Here is a 22,939-nt window from a genome sequence, read left to right on the forward strand (position 1 = left end):
GGCCCTGTCGGGGGCAAAACTACTGACCCCTCTCATTACCGATGCACTGTAGCCGTCTGATGCAAGAACTTTTGTCGATGATTGTTCTTGCTAGCAAACTGGAGCAACCATATACTGATATAGATACGCAATAAAGATGAAGAATCAGGTGACGATGTTGTTAATGACTGGATACATGCTTTGCTTATCTTGGATTATATATGTTACGTTTATATTTGGAATAACAGAATGCGTAGTAGAGAATTACAAGGTTATGAAAGAAGTTCATCAGATGCCTATTGCGTGGATAACGAGTTCACCTTGAAGACGGGACGGGTCCAATGGAGAAGAAGACGGCCCTGATTCGCGTGACATCATTCGCCCATAATCGCCTCTTAGTTGATTCAGTACGCTGTCAGTGATGCCAACTGTTAAGGGATTTCGTTTCATCTACGATAAAAGTTCTGTCATCGCAGTTGATTGTATGATGTTAAGTTTCTATTCACAAGCTGCTTATTAAGATGTGAACCTACAGTTGAAGTAGTTGTTATACAAAATTATACTTGCACCTAAGAAGTAAATCCATCCGCATGCTAGCATTTCTATCAGCACAGACAGGGGGAAACGGTAGAATAGCCAAACGCCAAAGTTGGTCCTACGTTGGGATCAACCGCTTTGCCAACCATCTGCAAACTAATGGGGATTTCCGCTATTTCTTTTATTTATTTTAACATAAATGAAAAGTGTGTGTGTAAAATAAATAAATATGTATTTCTTTGTTTTATATGTGTAATATTAACTAAGTAAATTGATCTTGAAAAGTTCTTTAAACTACGCCCACTGAAAACAACCCTGCGCCATGTTACTGCAGAAATCTTGTAAGTGGTGCCCGTGACCCTATCGGAAGTCTTACGGATCATCTACATATAAAGCAAAAAGAGGTAGCTTGAAAGATTGTTTAAAGAAGAAAATTGACGACATTGTAAAGCTGCAGCATAATAATTTGTTTTCTACCACCTTCTTTAAAACAAAGTCAATCTCGCCGTAGAAATTTTAATCAGCACTCATGATTAGACTGAGAGAGTTTGATAGGGTACAGTATGGCCTCTTAATTTCACGACTACATAGACAGGCTTAAACTCTGTTACCGACTTACTGTTATCAATATATAATTATTACAAACACAAACTGTAAAGATACCAAATCGAAATAATTACTGTTCAATAATTCATGTAAGAACATCAAATCAAATTTCCTTCTTCTGTTTATTAATGACCAAAAATTATCATTAAGTCTTGGTCATTAAGTCTTGAAAAGAGACAGACATACTTTGGGTAGAAACGAGTTTTCTTATATGCAAGCATTTTTAAGAACTTAAACTATAAGTTTTCCATTGCTTCAGAATATTTAGCGATGCTTGGTGTCCAAATAGTACAATATTTTAATTTTCACCTCATATGTGAGAAATATAACTCTATGAATGCTGATTGTAGAAATCCTGACTTATTCTATAAATAAATTCTAAGTTTCTAAATGTACTACTTGTTTATCGTGCTGAATGAAGGTTAGTCTAGTGTCAAAAATAACGCCTAAGGCTATAATGGTTTGGTTTGGACAAAGTATTTTCATTTACTTTGTAGACGAAGTTAACCGAATTTTCTTTCTTTGTGAAGGATACAGATTTGGACACATTTTGGGGTAGTTTTTTCTTTTTTTTTTTAACCACACCGCACTTGAACCCTCTGTAAATCATGTTCAAATTTAACTCACTCAACAGTCAATCTGATTTTGTAATATAATTTGAGATCATCAGCAAATAGAAGAAATTAAGAATTTTTAATAAAAAGATGAGTATCATTAAAAACAAGAAAAAAAAAACAAGAGAGAGGACTTAACTGTGATCCTTGCGGAACTCCCGACAGTGTATTAAACTTTTCAGTTACATATTCTTTGCATACAACTGACTGTCTTCAATCATGTAAATAGGATACAAGACACTCAACTGCCTGCTTCGAAAAATTCATAGACGCTAGTTTGGGAGATAAATGATAATTTTGGGGAAGAGGGTTGCGTCCTAGCCTTTGGGGGATGGACACCCCTGTCCGAGATGCTGAAATTATAGGAGGTTATAGACTAACACAACGCTCTATTGAAATCTATTTACAACAGTTGGTTTAGAATAAAGCATTTCTATCTATTGGTTTCCTCACTTGACTTTGTGACGGCTTGTTACGTTATATTTAGCTGTAGTTATACTCGATCCACCAATTCAGGTCATTTGTGTCGCGTTATATGCAAGCTTTATTCCAGAAAATTTTGTACGGAGATCCAAATAGAAATGTGAGGGGTACTGGAACACTATTTGCTCTCCACAAGAGTAGCATGTAAACCTAATCGCAATTTAACTTACCTTAGCTCCGGGAGGTTGTTGACCAACACCAGGAGAGTATGTCTGAAAGAAATATTGCTTTTATTACTTGCAGCGGAAGCTTATAGTGTGTATGTGTGTCTATGGTGCTGTATTCCTCGATAACTACTGGCCAGATGTGGACCAAACTTGGTAACGCATGTTCTGAGGAATAAAGACAACTTTACTTGGTTGCCAAAGTAGGCCAAGAACAGGCTCAGGCTCGGCTTTGTGATAGAGGCTGTGCTGTGCTCCATAGCTTTGTAGCACCAGGAGTTTCTAGTTCGGTTCATCCATTGTGTTCCCTTTGTTACAAGTGTATAATTAGGTTGCGTATGTCTCTGGGCAACGTCAGTTACTTAAGCAATACAGCAATAGATGAGGGAGTGGTTCTATGCTGGTTCAAGACCTTCATAAGGCGTCTTTAACGGACAAGTATAGGAACAATATTGTCTTCTACTTGGAAAAATTTTGAATTAAGTGTTGTCAGTTTTATAATATGTTCTTAGGAATTAAGATATGTAAGCACACAAATTCAAATGATATATCTTCGTGTTAAGGAAATTAGGAGCAAAGAATTGATGGTAAGATATTGAATACACTAAAATGTAAATAATAACCCAATGCTTTTATAAAATGAATTAAAAATGAGTTTTTTCTTTGGTAAAATGAAATGGTTCGACTAAGATTAAACACATTGGACCTTATGCAGAGTCGTTTTGACGTGTGATTAGCGTCATACTAAAGGTCTGACTACTGCAGGAAACAAATGTTAGTCGAACACTCTAGTATGGCACTAATCACCCGTCAGAATGACTCTGCATAAAATGGATTGGGTGCTTTTTCTAAGCTTGCTTGATGCGGTGAACTTATGACTAGAATACGAATAACTCGAAATGGAGAGGAAACAAGAGAGAAAGAAACATCTTCGTACTGGAATGTTTCGACCTTGAGACCCTTCAGAGTCGTTCTTAATTGTGATTAGCGTCATACTGAAGGTTTGACTACTGCATGATTCAGTGGTTAGTCAAGCCGTTAGTATGACATTAATCACACGTAATAATGACAATAAAAACCAGAGAGTTCACATATTCGAACATCCACAATTAGTAAAACATCCATCCATAATCAAACATCCATGTAAGATGAGGAATATTACCAAATACTAACCCATCTATTAATTGCTCTAGTTGTTTTCTCCAAGCCTTCGATTCATCTGCAAATTGCCTGTATACGCTAGCGACATATCTTGGCGTCAGGTAGAAGTCAGCGCAGCTAGTGACAATAATTTTTAGCTTAAATGTGATCTATTAGGATAGTGACTGACATACTGAGGCTTCGTAATAAGGGTACAAATTACTGTAGTTAATTTGCACTCTGCTAAAATGGTGTCATTTTATTCACTTTTAGTAAGTTATTACTTGGGGAAAATTTTCTTAAATGTAAAAAATATTAAGTAGGGAAATACCCCCAAAGGATTTCCCACCCTGCTTATAATATGTCCATAATTAAAGACTTATGATGATCGAATCGGAAGGTCATTTTAACATTAAATCTAGGGATGCGCACGAGACAAGATTTGTGGCTGTCTCGTCTCGAAAATGTGCTGTAAAAGTGATGTCTCGACTCGAAAAATGTATATTTTTCTATTGGAAGAGCCGTGTCTCGATTCGAAGTTTGTCAGGAAAATTCTGTCTTGGCTCGTCTCGTGCGCATCCCTAATTAAATCGTGCCCAACGCTTTAAATCTGATTCCCACTTCATTACATTATACAACATCCCCACCCCCCAAAAAAATCTTTTTAATGCATTTTACAAGATCATTGTGTTTATCTTTTTACGGTTATTATTTTTCCTTTTGCGAAAACGATGATTTTCATGAAAATATATATATCTTAATGTAACTAGTAATGTTTGTACCGATATAAAATAAGTCTATGACACACGGTACGACGAGAATGTAACAGAGGGAAATAATATATCGCTCGACGAGACGAGTCGAGACAAAATTTTCCTGACAAAATTCGAGTCGAGACGCAGCTCTTCCAATAGAGAAAAATACATTTTTCGAGTCGAGACATCACAATTACAGCACATTTTCGAGACGAAACAGCCTCAAATCTTGTCTCGTGTGCATCCCTAATTATAATTATCTCAATTTTCAAGTTGCCAGTTATTTGGCAATACTGTCGCAAGCTAAGGCCATATAGAGGGTGTTTCAAAACAACACCGACAACGTTTCTGAGGTGATTCTTGACACCAAGATAAGACAAAATATATATATAGACCATTCTGGGTGCACAAATGCTTACTTTCGGAGTTATATACTGCCCAAAACATAAAAAAAAACTTTAAAGGTCAATATCTTCAAAGCTATGGAACCTACCGTAGTCAGGTATAGATTTCACTTAGGAACTAGTGTGTTTCCTATCCAAATATCCCAGTTTCAGTGTCCTGTGGTACTTCCGCAACAATTTTTATAGAGATGGTTGGAGAGTACTTCAAATTATATGTCCGTAGCCAAACTCCTCTATAAAAATTGTTACGTGAGTACCTTAGGATTCTGGAACATTGATTTTTGGATAGCGCAGTGAAGTCTTGACCCGACTACGGTATGTACCATAGTTTTGGAATTATGAACCTTTAAAGTTAATTTTTTCCATGTTTTCGGCAGCCTATAACTCGGAAAGGAAGCATTTGTGCACCTAGGTTGGTCTATACTTTTTTCTTATCTTGGTGTCAGGAATCACCTCCCAAACGTTGTCGGTGTTGTTTCGAAAAACCCTGTATATCTAAGAATGAACTATGATACCAACTATTAGCAAAATTTAGTGTTTATTTATAGTATAGTAGGCAGCAAGGGCGCCGATCCTGGGGGAGGGGGCAATGCTTATGTGGGGCCCCATGTATTTTTATGAATATGTATTTTTATATGTACTTTTTATTGTTATATGTATTTTTTATGAATATACAACAGTTGGCATCATTTGAATTCAATTTGTCTTTAAATCCTCACATATATGCCTTTTCAGACCCTTGTCTGCAACCAAACACACATTTGAATCCCCCCCCCCACCGAAGTTACAGAGAAATCGACAACTTGTTACGCAGGGGCGTATTTATGCATGGATCAACAGGGTCTATAGCTTGGGGCAGCGAATTTTCTGGGGCCAAATATTACCTGAAGAAATATCTTATTATACGGTATATTATTATTTATGTAGCTATTATTGTATATACATATACAGGACCGGATCCAGGATTTTGTGGGGGGTGCACCAATAACTATCAGTACATTTGAATCAAATTTAAATTTTTGTAAATGCCTTTAGGCATCTGTGATGCGTATGAGGAATTGACTTAAACTATTGTGTTTAGCAAAACCGTCATTAGTTTTAAGCCCGAAACGGAAACATGACATGAAATTTTAGGAAAGTACTAGCTGAACCTACGCTCTCTACACAGCGCATCATTCGCATATGAGCATAAATCTCCTTCTCATTCCTCACAACATATGTACATGTCCCTTTACAGACACAAGTGAAAGACGTATTGATTTAAAAAAAAAAAATCGGCAAGGGGTATCATAAAGGGGAGATTTTTTCGATTATTTTTTCTCAATACCTCGCACCGTTTGCAAGATTTGAGCCTACTTCCGGTTGGAGTTTCTAATTCATGTATGACCAGTGTTTTCTTTCTTCTTGCATGCAGTATGTAATAAGCAAATACATTACATATACAATTATTTATAATATCAGTTATATATGGTGTTTATTGGGCAAAACACTCAAAAAAAGAAAGATTTATCTTAGACTCGAGAAATGGTTATCCTTCCTTTTTCACTATCATTTGGCCATGGAACAAACGCCTGAGACATATACAACCGCAATATACAACATTGTGGTGTTGGAATGTATAACGCATAGGATACGATGCTTTAGTTTTTTTTTTTTTTAATTTCAACGCTTCCAGTGTACCCTAAAAAAAATGTAATAAAGAAATAATGCTCATGTTTTTTAAAAAATATTCAATTAGAACTGGACAATCTACGCAAAATTTCCAATCGATCAGTGAAAATGTCATCTTTCTAGAGCCTGTAGTTTCCGAGATCTCATTGTCGGAAGGATTGACCACAAAGATATAAACATAGTTTAAAAGAACTCGGAAGATGGAAGCACAATTCACATGCATTGGTTTTAGACAAGGCTTATTAAAATACAAAGGCTTTGAACAATAATTTTATATCATAAACTTTATGAAAAAGATATAGTTAACTAATTTAGACTATTTAAAGTACAAATACTCAAAATGTTTGTCTCTGTTAAACGTGAAATCACACATAACCGTAAATGAAAGATTTGAAAGCCAGAGTTATAGGTTGGAGCTCAGGCGCTTTTAATTGCTATTGTAGCATTTTAATAGATAGATTGCTATTTCCAATGCCAGTTTCTCACTTTAGATAGTGTATATTCAGAACGGAGGGGGTGCACGTGTTCCGGAGCACCCCCTAAATCCTGCCATGTACATACATACCTATATATTACTAATAAAACTCCAACTGATCAAAGCAGTATATTTTAAGATTATATATTTGTGTTACAGTTTCGGCTATGTAACATAGCTTTCCTCCGACACATTATGATACACAGCCGAAACTGTAACACAAATATATTATCTTAAAATATATATACTACTTTAGTCAGTTGAAGTTTTATTAGTAATCTGAATTTTCCAATTTTCTGAAGTTTACAAATATATATATATATATAATGCTTCCACTCATTCATTTTAATAGCTATCTCAAATTTTCTTTTCATTTTATTAATTTGGGGCATTTTTTAATCGCCCGGCGTGCCAAAATTTTAAATATGGCCCTCGTTACGTTTATATTTAAATACGTTATAAATCGATTAAACAAACGGAGAACATTTCGTCAACTTCTAAACTTCTTACAACGAATGTAGTTAAGGGATCAAGAACAACTGCCTTTTACGGTAAACGGTAGTTGGCAACTCTGATGCGCTGGGAAGGAAGAGAAAAGTTGTATCTTATGTAGCTATCCATACTGCTGACAACTACCAATCCAATCGACATTTGCCACACATTCCTGGATATTTTCTCTCTTACTATCTAAGTATATCCCACCCACACTGCATTGCGAACTTTACTTCTAGTGTTACTACTAATCCTTTATCGAAATGACGTCATCAGAATTGTTATTCATTCTGGGTTGCAATGTTTTCTGAAGTTTTCATAGGCAAACTGGCTGATGCAATACTTCCAAAGATAGGAGTAAACAATTCGAGGACAAGGGCGCCTACTCTTCCCACCCCCGGGAAAACATAATCGCATGCAAGCAATCGTCCGTGCTATCTTCCTGTATTGACTTTCCTGTGCTTGAAAACGACTGACTACCTTGACCGGAAACCACTGAAGAGAATTCTTCGATCATAACACGACATTGCATTTTTAGCCATTAATTTACACCACCTTACGTAATATTGCCTAAGTCATGGTCGAGCGAAGCCATGGATGATCAGCAGTTTTCAATAACGGGCCACATTTATTGTGGAGAACCTTTGCAGCTTCCACGGCGGGAGGAGGGGGGAGGAGCAGATCTTTGAGTTGAGTTGATTTTGAGTTTAACGTCCCGTTCAGCAGCGAGGCTATATGAGACGTACACCTACTGATTAACGTGGAATCCGAACCACATGAACCCGGGTCTCTCGAGCAGATCTTTAGTCAGCAGAAAATAAGGACATGCTCCTATAAAATACTCCCTGTCACAGCAAGTTAGTGGCGCGAGGGGTTTCTGGTTCGAACTCAGGTCATGCGAGATTGTGGTAGAAATAATCGTGTCCATCTTATTTCTTGGGATTCTCTCGTTTCCTCCAAGAGCTCCTTTGTGGCTAAGCGGTTAGCGTACGCGCCTTTGGCGTGGTAGACCCAGGTACGATTCCCGGCGGGAGCTCATGTAGTTCGGATTCCACGTTAATCAGTAGGTTCACATCTCATAATAGCCTCGCTGCTCAACGGGACGTTAAACTCAAAATCCAATCCGTTTCCTCCAACACACTCATTCCACCAATTATTTCATAACGATTCAGTTTAATTAATTGTTCATTTCCTTTAGCCTAGATCAGTGTTGTTCCCCTACAGGGCGCATGAAAAGCGAGCAATGGGGAGCAAGCAACTGACAAAAATAAACTATATTTGTAGTCACAAATATTACGAATGTTGTAGCAAAAAAGAGCAAGCGAGCACCAAAAAAATTTTTGATGGAAGGGATCCAAACTTTTGAGGGGAGGTTCCAATACTATAAGCCACTACGTCAGTGGCGTATTTACGATTTTGTTTCGGGAGGGGCTTTGCTAACTTTCGGGGGGGGCTTTGCCTGGAAATGTGAACATTCTGCAAGATATTTCATTTACTTTACTATACTAAGTGATTTCGGGGGGGGGGGCTTAAGCCCGGAAGCCACCCCCCTAAATACGCCACTGCACTACGTCTATTTAGTATTGAAAAGGTATTATTCTTCACCCGAAAAGGCGATAAGTAATTTTAAAATACTTTCATCCATATTTTCAGGGGAAAAATGATACAATTAGATTGTTTTTATAAGAGAAAGAATACTGTTAAAGTGTAAGATCAAAGTTTCATGCTACATCAATCACTTCCTTGCTAAACAAATATAGTTTGATTGAGAAAGTGTACAAATGTATACTGAATTTGGGGAGGTCCTTATCCAGTGAATCTCCCGTGGGCACGCCCCTGAAATAAGGTTAAATTAAATACTGTACAAACACAAAATGACTGTTCAGTAAGAACTGTCGTTCTATTGAGAACAAAACTGGTAACAAATAATACTTAACGGATCTCTCTTAAATAGCATTGGTCAACTGCTATATATGGAGCATTGGACTGTATGGTTCAGAAACTTGGACATTACAGAAGTTAGAGAAGAAATATATAGAGAGCTTCGAAATGTGGTGTTGGTGGAAGATGGAGAAGATAAAATGGACAGAGAAAGCAACGAATTTTAAAACGGATAGGAGAGAAGAGAACACTTCTAGCACCATCCTTCGTAGAAAGGCCAATTGGACTGGACACATCTTGCGAAGAAATTGTCTTCTTCACACCGCCAAAGAATGAAAGATGGGAGGGAAGCGAGGAATAGGAAGAAGAAGAACACAGCTGATCGATGATTTGAAAGATAGAAGAAAATATTGGGAGTTAAAAGAGGCGAGAAAAGTGGAAGAAACATTTCCAAGCCCAAGTCTAAAAATTGAAAAAAAAATCCTCATTAGTCCCAGGACCTGCCGAAAGGCAGAATACTTAATAATAATAATAATAATAATAATAATAATAATAATAATAATAATAATAATAATAATAATAATAATTATTATTATTATTATTATTATTATTATTATTATTATTATTATTATTATTATTATTATTATTATTATTATTATTATTATTATTAGTGAATAATTGAGAATTGAATGATGCATCTAAAATCTCAAAAGAAGTCAAACCAAAGCAAGGCAAAGAGAAGGAGGTGTATGTCAGGTTCACAAGGTAAATAAATTTAGTAACCATTGGCCTAGAGAGTGGTATAAACGTAGGACAAAAATCAAAGTTTTCCCAGTAAATTAATATCCATTCGTAATATGTGTACTTTCTGTTTGCTTGGGCCTGAGTTTGATTCCGGGTGGGAATTCTTGTCTTACAATGAATGTTAAGCCCAAAATAACCAATTATTACATTTATTTCCAGAATCATTAATTGTGACAAAATACACTTCTATTGGCAAATTTCTCCAAAATACTGCCAAAAACGCTAGCGAAACTGCGTATTAACTATATTGTGTTAAATTTCCAAGGTTGTAATTAATCCCTTTCAAAAATCATGATTCAGTCAATCAAACTTTTTATTTAAACAATTAAATTTGATTGTATTTCTCATTAGAATTAAAAATAACATTATAATACATAATTTTTCATTATTTTCCTCGATCTTATGACATTTATTTTATTTAATCAATTAAATTTGATTGCGTTTCTCGTTAGAATTAAAATTACATTAAATAATACATAATTTTTCATTATTTTCCTCAATCGTATGACATTTATTTTATTTTATTAGTTATTTGTTCACTTTGAAAACAGTGATTTTCCATAATAATCAATTAATTTTTGCATGCCCTTAATTTATTCCATTAATTATTAAAATATTACCTTTAACAACTCAAGACAATTCCCATTGCATAATAATGAAAATTATATTTAATTCTAATTTTATAATCCATTATTTTGAAGTTAATTTTAATTTTAAGCGTTACTTTTTCTAAAATTTTTCTTTACATTAATTTTTCACTTTAATCCGTTTAATCTATATATTAAAACTTTAGCTTTATATGTTTGTCTCCAAAGGAAAGCTTATATGTTTGTCTCCAATACTTTCGACAATGAGATCTCGAAAACCACAAGTGCTAGCCGTTTTCGCTAGTCGATTCCAAACTTTGTATAGATTGTCCAGTTATAGTTGAATATTTAAAAAAAAAAAAACATGGCCGTTATTTCTTTATTGCATTTTTTAGGGATACGCTGGAAGTGTTAAAATTAAAAAAAAATCACATCCTACGAATTATACATTCCAACACCATATAATTGTATTGGGGTAGCATATCTTCCAGGCGTTTATTTCATGTCCAAGTAATGAAAAACCAAGGATAACCATTTCTCCAGTCTAAGATCTGACATTCTATAACAAAATTTATTATCTCTTTGAGAAAGGGCTGGGAAAAATACGGGATGAAGATAAATGTCAGCAAGACAAAAGCCATTGGTGATTGGAACGAAGTGGTTAGTGTCAAATGGGCGATTCTCTGGCAAGTGGTCCATTGTCAGTAAATTTTCAAAATTAATTTGAAACTATGATGTTTATGTTTTTCTATTAAGAAATAGTGTAACTATATACTGAGATATTTAAAATCTTTTTGTAAAATATATTTACTAGGTTTTGACCACATAAACTTTATCTATTCTACACCGTACTCAATGCTGTTCACATATCCCAATTTTCAAATAATTTTCAAACTAAATTCTAAATCTGTAATTATATGAACAATAGCAAAAAATATGAAGTGGACCTTTAGCAAAAATTTGACAATTTTGTTTTAATTAATGTTTTATTCTGGTAGGCAAAATTCGCAGTTTTCTCATGTCATATTTTGCTGTCCCGTGCGTAACGGAAAACATGTATTTTTCGTCTTTCCTTTGTAATTGTAGAATATAAAGTATTGAAACTTTTGCTCCAAAGTAGAATTATTATTAGCCTAATAGCGGTACTTATCAAATTTGTTTATTATCCTCCTTATTTATTTCATGAGGTATAGAAATGTTGTCCCGTGCGTAACGTTACGCACGGGACATTTACAGATTTGTGAAAGAAAGTGAATATAATCAAGTTATTAAGATTTCAATACGTGTTTATTGTTATTGAGGTTAAACAATGAACAACAAACTTTTATGTTAACTCAAAAAAACATGAATTTGCTGACAGAAACTAAACTAAACATAACTAAACATAACTACCAAACACATAGTACGTTAAGTTACATAGAAACATTTACCACGAGATTTAAAATCATATTATCATGATAAATCACACTTTCTTCTTTTCATTAGAAAGGTAGGTATCTAAGTTGGTTTGGCAGTCTTGTAGGGGGCAAATGGATTCGTTTCAAAACTCTTTACTTCTTTACAAAAACGACTATTGGTTCTAGAACTTTATAGTACGGTACATTCTTTCACTCTTTAGCAGCAAATTGGGTTCTTGAAGTATATTTAAAACTTGATCAAATGAGACATAAGATCTGTTCTTTTAATCAAAACAAAACTTTGTACAACTGTTGTCCATGCATTTCAGATTTGTTACTCTAATGCCCCCATCTTCTTCTACATCACTTTCAGACACACATACATACCGATATTTAATCCTATTTCTGGAAGAACCACAATCAAATTTCACTAGGAGAAATACACCTGCTCTAAAATTGTACATTCTGAGCTCGAAAGTTGGAGGGTTGGAATATCATCATGAACATCGTCTTCAAAGTTGTATTCTGAATTAGTGTCGCTCTCAGCACTTGATGAATATATCATGCTGTACACTAGCACTCTTTTCATTTTACTTGAACCAATCTAACTTGAATTACCTTGTTCTTCTTCACATTTTAGAGTGTTTTCTTCTTCTAAATGGCCAACGACGAAATAATGCGGAATGAGTTTCGTAAAAGGAACGTGAGAGGAAAAGAGTTAATCTTTTAACTTGCCTATAACGCCGCATTCTCACTTTATTCTTCAGTCTCACCTTGTTCCTATGTTTAAGTCTATATTTTCTAGCCCTTTCAGCGCCACTCATTGCTTTTATTGATCGATTCAGTTCATCACTGGCAATATTACTTGGAACAGAGTTACTTTTCCGTGAATGAATATTACTTATTTAAAAATGTAACACTAAAGCAAATCTTCACTGTGATGTAACAAACAATCATACCAAATAACCAAAAGCCATTTCCCTTCAATTCACTTTCCCGCATTGCACCTGACAATGGCAGCGTTCAAAAAACTCAACGTTTGGCATAGAGCACAGAGGATCGAGCAGCTCAACAGTTGTACAACATTGTTGGTTTGAACGCCACCAATCAGCACTCAGACAAATATCCCAAAGATATGGTAATAACACTTAGCGACTTGCCTATCAAAGTTTGACTTTGATACTTTGGAATGTAATTTAATTTTTTATGCTTGTTAATGTCCAAATGTTAATCTTAAAATATCAACCTCTTTAGTAAGGATATTGCATAATAACAGCCTTAGAACAATCAAACAATTGCATGGTTACTTTTCAGTCCCGTGCGTAACGTCCCGTGCTTAACGGTGAGTTAAAAAAGAAAACATAATATGAAGCTAACTAAATTCTATTTTCCAATTTAAAAATATAATGGACAGTAAGGAGAATGAATGTAGGACATAAGTGATGGCATAAAAAATGAAAATGCTGCCATAAATCGCAGAGAATGTCCAATGAAATTGAGGTTGTCAAATGAGCTTTTTGTCTGAGTTCCGTGCGTAACGCTTAATTTTGGCTTATAACTCAAATTTGCAATTGTTTTGAGCGTTTCATTTTATTTAACTATGCAATTAATAATTTCTTTCTTAATTTTGACATACTTTTTATTTTATTTGAAAATGCATTTTTGTTTAAAATAGCAGAGTTTGTGTACACATGTCCCGTGCGTAACGCTGAGAATCGCCCAAATATAGAAGTAGAAGGGGAGAAAATACAAGAGGTGACTAGTTTTCGATATCTGGGAAGTATTATTATTGATGATATGAAGTGTGAAGGAGAAATAAAAGCAAGGATAGGAATGGTGAAAGAAGCCTTTAGGAGAAAGAGTTTGTTTTGTGGGAACTTGAATAATTAGTTGAGAAAAAGACCCATAAAATGCTTCGTGTGGAGTATTGTACTGTATGGGTCAAAAACATGGACATTATGCAAAAATAATGAGAACCAATTAAAAGCTTTCAAACTGTGGGTGTGGAGAAGAATGAAAAGAATTAATGGGTTGAGCGGAAAACGAATGAGAGGGAGTTGGAAATGATGGGGAAGAAAAGAACAATTTTAGATATTATTGAAAAGATGAAGAGAAAGTGCTTAGGAGATCGGCTAAGAAGGAAGTGTATCATGAGAGACGTGCTAGAGAGTATAATAGCAGGAAAAAGATGGAGGGGCAAAGAAGACTATAATTAATGGACGATATCACAACAGAAAAAGACGAAGAGGTTAGCGGAGGACCGTCGAGCACGGAAGCTTCTTAGTTGCAGCAACTGACCTGACAGGCAGAATACCTATGAGGATGAGGATGATCTTCCTTCCCCCCCCCCAACAAAAAGTAATAGACGGGAGCGAAGTTGGTTATGACAACACTTATTCAATTTCGGAATTTGTTTGCCAATTTTTATTTTTTTTTTAACCACTATGGTATAGTTAAAGTTCGACGATTCTGTTAATTTGAACGAAAAATCTCTTTTCCCTAAGAAAGAAAAAAACTCTCATGTACATAACTTGCGCCCTAAAACCAACCTGTGAGCATCCCTGCGTTAGTCTCTCGGTTATCTGTCCCTGCCCTACTCAAAGGCAGTTCACACAATAAAAAATGGAGCTATATTCTGAATAGAATCGAGCACAGAACTTTATGACAGTGTTTATAAAAGATTTTAACTAAAAGGAAATCGACAAAAATATATCGAGACTCCCCTGGAAACATATAACATGCTCCGCCATTAATATGCACCCACATAAATTTTGCAAAGTCGGCGCCGTTGGCCATGGTTCATGTACTATCATGTTGCATAAATACAGCCCTGAAAGTATCTGAGAGTTAAACATTTTTCCAACAATGCGAATTTCTAAAAATTTGTATTCTTCAGGAGGAAATTCTTTCAAGGAAGAATTAATTAGTTCCTGTGCTCGGTGGCACTTGTTTGAACGTGACCATACTTGAATATTGGTTAATTCATTGAGTTGTCAGATCAATCGGAGGATATGAAATGGTAATATAGCAGGGACCTTCCTCATTACGTATCGGTCTTCGCAAAAGTTGCGGATCGCTACGCAACTCCCAAAAAGTGCAATATAGAATTGCTATAGCCAGGGCCGTACCGTGGAAAATCAGCGCCCGGGGCGACAGTATACGACGGCGCCCCCATACATATATTCCAAGCAATTTTTCCTATCTTTTTTTCCTTTTTCTCCCGAATATTTCGCCCCCTTACTTCGGCGCCCGGGGCCGTCGCCCCGCTCGTCCCCCCATGGCACGTCCCTGGCTATAGCTATTATCACAAAGAAAACGCACATTTTGCGTCTGGCTGACACAATATATTACATAGCGGTGCAATCTATTACGCAATGTTAGGATACCAAATGCAGGAATTAGCTGCTGAGAATAGCATGACCTGTCTGCTGTCTGTCGTGGGTTTGAATCCCGCTTAGAGCATGGGTATTATTAGTGTGGTTCTTCCATTTCTAATAGGGCAGAATAATAAATGTAAAATAAAAAAATAAATAAAAAGACCATGAAGCTTTTTTTTTTATTTTTTTTTTAAGTGATACATACAATTTTTAAAGTTTCCTACCTTCCTCGCTATATGTATTGGTAGAAAACTGTTTTCAGTTTCAAACGTCCGTCACGTACTTTTTTTTGTTTACAAAAAGACAATTGTGGAATTCCGTTTTCTCTTGTTGTTTAACCCTATTTTTTAAAAAAAGATGATTCAGAGCGTAGCATGGTAGCGGCAAACCTAGTTGTTAATCAAATTTCCTTTTGTAGCTGACGAAACGAGGACGACAGTTTCACGAGTGAAGCGAAAGACGAGAGAGAAAAAGAAAAATACATATTGTTATTGATGATATCTGACGTTGCCATTGAAAGAGATTTTTGTTCAATCTGGCAACAGCGGAAGCGATAAGGCACGTCAAGCTCTGGGGAATAAGCGACGGATGACCGTTTCATCATTTTTTCAAATCAGTTTGAATTCAACTAGTGCAGTGTGAAGGTCGGTGCGCAAGAAATGTGTTGAACGGGCTTTTTGACGTGTTTGTTCACGCTTTCCGTCGTTGTTTCGACAACTTAACCGCTTCTAGTCTTACAACTGGCAAATGTATTCTATACTAATTTTTAGTTAAACCATCATCCAAGCAACAGGTGCGTAACTATGACTTGTATAATTTTCTAGGTGATTTTTTTTTTTGGTGAAGCAACCCCCTGAAAAAAAAAAATCTTCCTAATATAAGAAGTGGTAATTTGTTTACTTGTAGGTAAACAACTTTCCGATTTTTAAAGTTATTAGTGAAACTACATCAAGTATTGTTTCTAAAACTAATCAAAAATATAAAGGAAGAAATGGTTGCAAATTACAACAGTAAAATAACTTCAATTTGAAAAATGTTTTCTTTTTTTAAAACAAAAAATATTTAGAGCATTTTTGGAACTAAAAGATTAAAATATATTTTGCTTTATAATTTTCTTCACACGTTTGACAAAGTGAATTAAAGTTAGTAAAATAAATATAAAAAATAGTTGCTGGTAAGTTTACTTAATATTTGTTCGTTTCATCCTGTTTACGTAGGTTAAATTAAAACTTGGTGTCAAAAAAAGAGACTATTGGTAAAGTAAAAGTGTTAGAATAGTATCTTACTCGAGTTCATATTCTTAAATCAATAAAACGACGCTTATTTTTAAATTAATGCAACTTTTCATAGTACTGAAGTAAGAGCGTAACTTATCAGGGATTTAAAACGCAGGGGAAGATACTCTATATTCTTTAAAATTGATCTTTATTTTAGTGTATCTGTAATTGAGAGTTTTAAATGTAATTCTCTGCATGAAGCTTAGATTGTTTCATACTTTGTTTTAAAGCTTGCATGAACAATCTACTAGAAAAATCCGTTGATTACATGAACCCCTGGACTCTTCTGTTTATGTTGGAAAACGAAAGGGGTGGGGAGTTAGCAGAGGATATCCGAAGCAGATAGCCTGATGCTCTGTTGCCATATTGTCTCTTGTTACGTAATGGCCTTTGTGTTAGTAATTCTACGATCATTCCGAAATGTGGAAATAATGACGTGAAAAGTGGAATGAATTTAATTCGGTTGTGTATTTATGCCGTAATTTATCCATCTAAAGAAGCAATGGCTAAACCTAGTGAGTTGTTATACTTTTCACTTCAAACAAAAAAATTCGTTATAGTCAATTTAGCAACGTCGGAAAAGTAGTCCAGCTCAAACATTTATTCGTAAATGTAGTTTCCTAAAAGTGATTGTATTTTTCCTATAACCAAGTTATTTTTTATGCAAACACATGAGTTTGTGTGAAAACGAATCTGTCTACAAGGTGGAAAATGGTCCGCGAAATTTTGTTCTCAGCTGCGGCGGATGAATATTGCTCATCTGTGGGAACAGCTGAGTTGCAAAAACTGACGCCATTGTAACTGTCAACTTTAAAATTACTGGGACGGTCGGAGGTCACAGAGGCTCGAAAATAGAGTTTCTGTAACTTTGTGAAAGCTCCAGCGGTTTGGACGCATCCGGGTAAATATATTTATTACCTGAGATATCACTTTTATTGTTATATTCATCTATCATGTAGAATTTCATTGTATTTTTAGTTTGTTTCTTCAAGGGGGTGCAACTCAGCTGAATTCTTGCTCCAGCTGAGAGCTCAGAGATTAAAGGGATTGATTTTTCTATAGCGTATAGTTCGTGAAAACTATTTTTGCAAGTAAAATTCGGTAAACAAGCGTTTCCTTGGTACAGAATTGGAAAAATCTTTGATAACTGACCAAGAATTCCTGTGGAAACTACATAACGTAGTGTAAAACTTATAAATTTGAAGTTAAACTTCCGATTATAGTGGCGGAACAAAGCTTATTTTTGCACATGTTATTGAGTGAAGTTGCCCTTGCACCAATTACATTTACGTTGTTTGCCTTCTTTTTATTTATTATTATGGGAATGTAAACTGGAGTTTCAAAATGTTTCTCATTGTGTGACTAGTTGAACACTAGAGGGCGCAACGTAAAATAATTGTGTATAGAAGTCTTCTACCGAAAGAGCCTTGTATATTCGAATTTCCATTTTCACTCGTACCCTTGCTGGCTTGCTAACGGGCAGTACTCGACCAGACGGTTCTACCAAATTTTGACACGTTTCTTGCATTTGCATCATGTACTAAATGAGGAGCTCCATTACTTACATGCAGATTGACTTCAGGAGGATTCAGTATAAATACAGTGTGACCGTATAGCATAAGACTACAGTGCTAGGTGACCGCTAAAAAGCACCAATGTTGTCTAACCGAGTCAGGGCAGTGAGGTCCGAGCGGAAGCAAGGGGGTGCGTCCGTACGGGGCAGGCGCGTCGCGACGGTGGTATACGCGTAAACGAGGGTAGTGGAAGTGTACAGTTACACACATACGATACATTCACTGTCACTCAAAATTCATTTCAATATGCTGTGCTGTGACAGTAATTACGTATACATTTTGTATTTCGTAGAACCATCCGCTTGAGTGAACCCGATAAAAGTGCCACCATATAATTACTGTTAAGCTGTTTATACAGATCTTCAGTTACGTCATTTGTTAGTCATGGCAACTTTCGATTCTTCAGTATCGAGAAAGGATGTGGCCAACGATTAACGTGGCTCCGAACTATAACCAGGATTTGAGTCTACGTAGTTAGTGGTTGCTGCAGTTCCTCACTACAGTATCTCTGCGAGATTGCTGTCACATAGTATATCTTGGGAACAGAGCCGGCTTTACCGTGTTTTCACGGACCGGAAAGAAACGCATGAAGTATACAAAATTAAAATATATGTGAATAATATTTAAAATTAATATTTCTTGTTGGAACTTAATTGCATGCTGACAGGCACGTGGCCAGGGGGTGGGGTCCGGACCTCCCGCCCTTCGAGACCAGAAATGAAAAAATTAAGGATGCAACAAAATGAAATGAGAAAAGGAAGAATCAGAGTTAAAAATATACTACAGGAAGCTCTTGGTTACTCTTTCTTATGAGGAGATTTGTATTACTTGCAATACATGGTGGCGAAGTGAGCGAGATATCCTGGAAGAGTAAGGGAATTTGAAATTTTTAGAAAAGTTGCCGATTTTTCAGAATTTCTAGTCAGGGAGATTTCAAGCTTCGGAAAGCATAGTGCCTTCTGTAACAGCGTTGACATTTATCATAATTTTTCGTCATCGCATTCTTGCAGAATCAAACATGTTATTTCATAAACAATTTCGTACTGCTCCTTTAACCTGTCATTTGAAACAGACAGTAGTTGACGGAATAATATAAACAAAAATTTATGTGGAAAGAAAGTTCTGTTAACGTTTGATTCGATGGAGAAAGGAACGCAGATATTGTAAAATATTTTACAAGGCATTATTGAATATGTACTTTTTTTAAATAGTGAATATATACTTTTTATAATAGTTGAGGTCATAAAGAAAGGAAAATTGTTATATTTGAATAAACAAAGAAAGGACATAAATACCGAATAATCTTTTTCATTTTTTTTTTTAATTGTTTTAGTCGACATTTCTTCAGAGTTTGTTATTGAAATACTTACCAACATACCGTATCTTCAGTTTATTGTCCTAACAAACCAATATATGTTGATAGTAAAGTAGTTTAGATTAATGGAGCTCCTGGGCCTTCAAAATTTAATGTCCTCTCCCCCCCCCCCCCCCCACCGTTACGAAATCCTTGGCTAAACGACCAATATATATTCCAATAAAATAGTTTAGAATGATCGAGCCCCTGGTATGATGACCACAGTATTTCATGTCACGGACGCCCCCCCCCTTTTTTTTTCACGAAATCCTGGCTACGTGCCTAATGGTGATGTTAATGATTTTACTGATCTTGACCTCAGTGGCGTACGAAGAGAGAGTTTCCGGATTTTAGATTCCTTAGACAATTAGCTATTTATCCATTAAGATAGGTAGAAAAACACCTGAAAGAATATGAATATAAGATCTCGCACTCTGCTTGATGAGTTTGTGTATGTCACTGAACCCTCTATTGGCGCATCACTCGATATACTTATTGAGAAATTATAATTCTTTCACTGATTTCCTTCTTATTGCCCTCTATGTGATATGCGCTGAACGACATGAAAATATCTCACTTGCCGTAGATAAAAATCAAGGGGAGCACCAAAATTAATTGTTGAAAAATTACAATTCTTTTACGATTTGTGTATAAATACGGCGTCCGGATGTATGGGACAAAAATTATGGTGATAAAAACGCATAGAAACCTGTCCTAGATGACCAATAGAAAGCAGATCGAAGCTGGTGGGCCCACACAGAGGTGCGTCCGAAGAGGATACGTAGATTATTATTTATTTCGACTGACGTGCTGGACACTTATGTAATTAGGCACACTTTGAAGCTTAGACATCCTGACAGTAGGGAATTTTGCCAGCATTTAAAGAAAAATTATTAGGAGAATGCATCCAGGTTAGTATAGTTACCTAGTGATATGTTTTCTTACGTTCAATCCATTACTATTTACCGTTTTGAAATACAGAAATACTACAACTTTTGTACTATAAAGTGTGCATTGTATTCCATGATGTCTTGACTTTCTCCCGGTACACCAGTGGTTCGTGGCACGCTTTGAAAGTGGCTGAAGTGTGGAATAAATATATGTGAGGATGCTAAAGCATTTGTAGGGATGGGTCATTTGTTCATACGTTCTTGTAATTTTTTAACCCTGCGTTAGGCGCGTATGATTTTTTTGCACGATTAGGCGCGTGGGTGACCTATTAAAACATACTGCTACAGAAATAATTTATTTTTTACAAACTGTAGACAGGGAACAGAAGTATGCTACTGCCACCACATCAAACACCAACAATTAACGTTCAGCTACTGAAATGTGCGACTCCGAACACCAACACAAAGTGTTGCCAGCGTGACAAAAATCACTGGGGGACACCTGTCACCCACGCGCCTAATCTAGGGTTAAACTAATAGATACAAAACACTGAAATTTCGTAACATGCGTATATCGGCAAGGGGACATTGTTTGAGATACTGCAATACAACCAGATTAACAGTGATGCCTGCCCAATATAAAGTTTTATTCCCTTAATTGGCATTATATATTTTTTTAAAATGTACACATTATAATAACACTTGCGTTAGAACACTTTTTATGCAGTGTTGCAAACTAAGTAAAGACGTTACAGTATCAGAAATATAAAAAAGCAAGCAGACTTAGAAGACTTCTACAATAGTAATATCAGAAGTGAGACGGACGGGGAAATAGTCCAAAATATATTAGTGTCGAATACTACAGTTATCATATGATGTAGCTATATTTTCACTAGGAATTGATAATTTTTTCTTCACAGGACTTTATTTCGAAAATGTGTTGAGAAAGTATCGCATCTAATTACATAGATCATTGTGAATACACATAAAGATCGTTATGACGTTTACATCGATTTTGTACCTCAAACTGTTTCGAAAATACGAGAAAAATGGGTAAAAATTGATATATCGACGTATTTGTGCCAAATTCTTAAAACGACTGTTTCTGTTCTTATTCCAACAATAGTTTTTGGTAGGTGTAATTACAGGTTCTTGGCGTTACAAAATTTTAAGCAGTGTTGCAAACTTTACCACTGTTTACCACATCTGCGGAGTGGTTTGAGATATTAAATTACTGTAAACGGCGTTATGATCTTTATATCTGTTACTAACTATTTATCGGTCCCGGGTTCGATTCCCGGTGGGGTCACGGTCGAAAAAGTGTAACACGCTTTTTCAGGCCAGCCACCCTGAATGAGGTTTTCCTGGGTTTTCCTCTTTCACTCCAGGCAAATGCCGAGATCGTATCTAACTTATAGGTCCCAGGCCGCTTCCTTCCCTTTCCCCGGATTGTGTGCTCGCTGAGGGACGTCATCCCTCAAATCGTGACGGGCTAAATGGCCTTAGGTGTCGAGAGCCCAGAAATCTAAATCCTAAATCTTAACAAACTATGTCAATCAATGAGGTACTAAACAGTTTTTCGATGTACTAACTTTTGAAAAAAGTAAAATTTCCAATTCCTTGTAATTTTATTCCTATTCATTCAAAATCATCATACTATCAGACACTAAAGTACTTCAGGTGTTCGTTTACCCTGTCTGTTTTACTGCATTGCTACTTCTGTAGAATCACGAAAAGTTGGATATTTGTTTCCTGAATATGAAAGAAATGCACCAGAAATCATAACTAAGAATGGAAGAACAGATTGAGAACTGACATACCATACATGGAATTTATCTCCACCATAGTTACTCTAATCTCCAGAGATGCTTCCCAAGTTGAACCTTGAATCTGGGAATAACTTATATATTTCCTGAAAGGGTTTGTAGAGCAAGTTCCCAAACAGGTTTCAGTTTGTCTGGATGAGGCGCATCCTTATATGGAGGGTTCATGTATGTCCAACTTCCAGTAACTTCGAAAGAGTGCAAGTTAGCCTACGTGGCCCTTGCACATTCCTGGCAGCGCTATCTTGCCAGGACCGTAATGTGTAAGTAACATGGTTCTCGCACATGGACAAAAACAAGCCAAATTCCGGCAAACATCCACCCGGAACCATCTTCCATCATTACCCGAGCGTTGTTGCGAGAGGGCTTAAATCCTGAAGGGATGACCGATCGGGTTTAAATAGCTACAAAGAAAGCTGTTCGGATCAAATAATGAGCTCAAATTACTACCATGAGTAGTTTTCACCTATTTATTAGTTCAAAATCAAAGAGCTCGTCTAGATGAGCAGTTCATGAATATTTATGGTGATTTTTTTTTTTTTTTTTATTACCTTGATATAAAATATAACTGAGTAGTGCATACTAGTTATGCAGAGCTACTTTGACGCATAGGTCAAGCTGTTCTAGGTATTTCCATTCCTGAAGGGGAAGGAGT

The 22,939-nt window shown here is 35.9% G+C and overlaps 1 protein-coding gene across 2 annotated transcripts in view; it reads left to right on the forward strand.

Moving 5' to 3' along the window:
- The first annotated feature begins 15,962 nt into the window (after positions 1–15,962).
- Positions 15,963–22,939, forward strand: part of CycG (cyclin G) — a 28,267-nt gene continuing 21,290 nt past the window's right edge. Inside the window, exon 1 of one of the 2 annotated variants that reach the window (XM_081752843.1) lies at positions 15,963–16,159. The gene's annotated coding sequence lies outside the window, so the exon portion shown is untranslated. Of the gene's footprint in view, positions 16,160–17,396; positions 17,545–22,939 lie in introns of those variants that run through there. The other variant, XM_081752842.1, reaches the window with a different exon arrangement.

This window comes from Thermobia domestica, chromosome 3 (assembly GCF_964235325.1).
Source record: "Thermobia domestica chromosome 3, izTheDome1.hap1.1, whole genome shotgun sequence".
In the NCBI taxonomy this organism is placed as follows: Eukaryota; Metazoa; Arthropoda; class Insecta; order Zygentoma; family Lepismatidae; genus Thermobia; species Thermobia domestica.